General features: G+C 33.5%; 1 pseudogene; it reads right to left on the reverse strand.

Annotated features, from left to right (window-relative positions):
- Positions 1 to 518: 518 nt before the first annotated feature.
- LOC133806094 (actin-related protein 8-like) lies at positions 519 to 3,135 on the reverse strand (annotated as a pseudogene).
- Positions 3,136 to 3,340: the final 205 nt, after the last annotated feature.

The raw sequence follows: 3,340 nt of genomic DNA on the forward strand, positions 1-3,340 counted from the left end.
ACAAAAGGTTGTCGAGAGCAAATTAGTAACTTATAAATTCATCAACTGTACTTCTGGTTTATAAGATAAACATGTGTCAAGTAGACTTCTGTAACTTGTTATATTTTAATTGCCTGGTTATTATTTATGTATACATTTGTTGGCATTATGTGGTCATTAATACATGAGATATACAAATACCACTATCCTTATTCTAGACATAATAGTAACTTACAAAAACTACAATATTATAGAGTTCTAATTCTAGTGAAAAACAAGATTAGCTGTACCAAATTTGCAGAAGAATAATGAAACAACTACCTGATTATATGCATATTATTCATATGTTTTTCACAATTTAAACACTATACTTTCATGAAGTCTCAATTATATTCTCTTAGAAGAATTGTATTCTCGTCACATTTTTAACGCCTAGAATCAAGATATAAAGCATTTCTAGACATCTTTTTTGATGAATTATATGGTAGAAGTTTTAATATCCATGCAGCACACACACACACTCACATGCATCCACACAGTTGGAACTTTCCTGACAGTGCTCGTGAAGCAATAAATATTATAAGTTCCAGAACTTACACTCCTGCCATTCGTGGCTGGAATAAGATTTCTCCTGTTTGAAACCGCTCTTTTGAAAGAGTGAACTGACCTTCTCCTGCTGCGTCAGATGATGCTCGTGTATCTTTGAGTAGCTCAGCCTCATAATCATAGGCAACATAACAGAGATTCTGTATAGAAATAAGGTCATAAATAGAAATCAGCTTCAGCAAGGTCTCCTTACAAAAATGAGAGAGAAGAGCAGTAGAAAACAAAATTGAAACATTCCACTAAAACACAGGATACTAATGGTATTAGTTGTTTAATGTACCATGAGCAAAATATTTTCTTTGAGGGTGCAAAGCTGATAGTATTAAAACAGAATAACTACAGTCAGGAAAAATGAGGATAAATATTCAACAACAATATTCTGCACTCAAGAAACAAGCAAGACTTGTACCTCTTTCAAAGTGCGAACGGTGCACAACGATTCAAAACTAATATTGTTCTGCTGCATCAACTCCTTAAGAAACCCGGTAAGTTTTAGTGCTCCTAGTCCCACAACCTCCACACCCACTTTGCGCATTACTTTACCATGTAAAACTAGAAGCCGAAAAAGAAAAGAAAAGAGTATATTTCAGATCCCCAAACATTGAATGCAACCAAGATATGATATAAAAGAAAGCACTGGAAAATCCATAGAATGAAAATGAAAAAAGAAGAATAAAAGCAGCAAGGCTACATGGAAAGTTAAAACTGTAACTTATACTGCAGGGCTAATCAGTATATATCATAGGTAAATGAAACCTTGTTGATAGTTTAAGGAAGCATAAAGCATATAAAAGATAAAAGAGAAACTATCACTCCTTACTTGGAACAACTGATGTGACTTGAAACCCAATATTTACAACAATTCCTGAAGTTCTTCTAGCAGCATACAAAGCTAAAGTTGCCTACATTTTCAAAAACAGAAAATGGATAAGATCTTACAAATAAAAAACATCTATCAAAGAATCAATCGAACATTTTAAGCCAAAAGAAAAAGGTCCAAATTACTCATAAACAAGCATAAGTACATAAAGCATCTCAGCTTATAGTGTTAATAAGTAAATTTGGTGCCTGTTCAGGATTGTCAACCACTCAAGTCACAGAAGCTTGCTTTACAAAAGGAAAATGAAGAATGAAAATTGGATCAAGGCCTCGAAATCTATATCTGATGGTAAATGCCATTTTTGCATGAAACAAACTAATCTTAATTCTTTACCAAAGAGGGGTAGCTCAAATGATAAGGCATATGGCTTGCTATATCACAAGGTATGAGGTTTAAGTTTCTCTTGGATACCTACATAGCAATTGTTAGCGGAATCCTAGTTTTAAAAAAATAAAAAATTACTCTTATTTCTTTTAGTATTAAATATGTTAGAATATTAAACAGCAGCGGCAAGTTAAGGCTTAGCGAAATTTACCTGATTAATTGCACAAACAGCAGGAACATTCATGTTAAATAGTGCTGTATATATAGCTTCCTTGAGTTGCCGTCTTGATGCTTTTGCAGATTCAGTATCTGCAATCAAAATACAGAAACCACATCATAAGGACATAAAGTGTCTCAAACAAGAAAAACACACAATTCTCAAGTGTCTCATTAAGGAATTACACGACCAAACTTCAAAAAAATTGAACTATCTAAATTACAGAAAAGGCAATGAATATATAGAAGCTGACCATCATAATGCAATATTGGTATAGACACAACCACTGGCTGTGATGGTGCTCTTACCTGCATCCTGTAAAAGACATCAAATATACATATGTGAGTAAAGAAGCTCATTTCATGAAAGCCAAAGCAAAGAAAAAGAGAGGAGCTACCTACTATAAATAGTGGAAAAAAACTGTCTAAGTCTGGTATACATTGGAGACTCAATGTTACCAAATTCCTGCATATGAGAAAGTGACAATTGGGATTACACACAGTTGTGGTTAATGAATGAATGAATGATGAAACTTTGAAGCTGGTAGGTGACCAAGAAAGTAGCAGAGCGCACAGATGGAGCAGCATACTTGCTCCAATCGTATTTGCAATAGCAAGAGCCACCTGGTCAAAGGACAGAGAAGAACATAATAATAGAAAACAAGAAATGGGTATTGACTAGTGTTCCTTCCTATATAATAACACCACAAGGAGCATATAGTTATATTTTAATTGCCTGGTTATTATTTATGTATACATTTGTTGGCATTATGTGGTCATTAATATTATTGATTAGTTGTAGATATCGGACTTAAAGGAAACCAAGAACTCGTGCACACGTGCCTTACACTAGAATATCATGTATACATTTATGAGGTGCATGCACCAACACAGATTTAATACATACTTTAAGCATAAACCTTCCCCTGTTTTAGCAAAAGACTGAATTGTTCGATCACGTCTTAATATTTTATTAGGATCTGGAAATGAAAAGAGACCATTTTTCATCTAGACCAGATTTAAAAAGGTCAAACAAGAAAAACCTAATTTAAGAATACCATCATATGATCAGTCATCATAGAGCAAAGCAAGTACGACATGCTACTAAATTCTGAGACCACCTGATTCATTTACAAGAGTGCAATTTTCTTTTTCCATTCAAGTAAGACTGTATTCTATCATATACAAGATTTACAACACCAAAGAAAAATGTGAACAAAGTAAAAAAAAAACATAAAAGAAGTTAATTAAGCAAAAGAAACATGAAAACAGTAAAGGTGCCTAATTTGTGTACCTGAGAATGAGTGAAACAGCTGGTGGGTTTGAGGTATTTCT

The sequence above is a fragment of the Humulus lupulus genome, chromosome X (genome assembly GCF_963169125.1).
Source record: "Humulus lupulus chromosome X, drHumLupu1.1, whole genome shotgun sequence".
In the NCBI taxonomy this organism is placed as follows: Eukaryota; Viridiplantae; Streptophyta; class Magnoliopsida; order Rosales; family Cannabaceae; genus Humulus; species Humulus lupulus.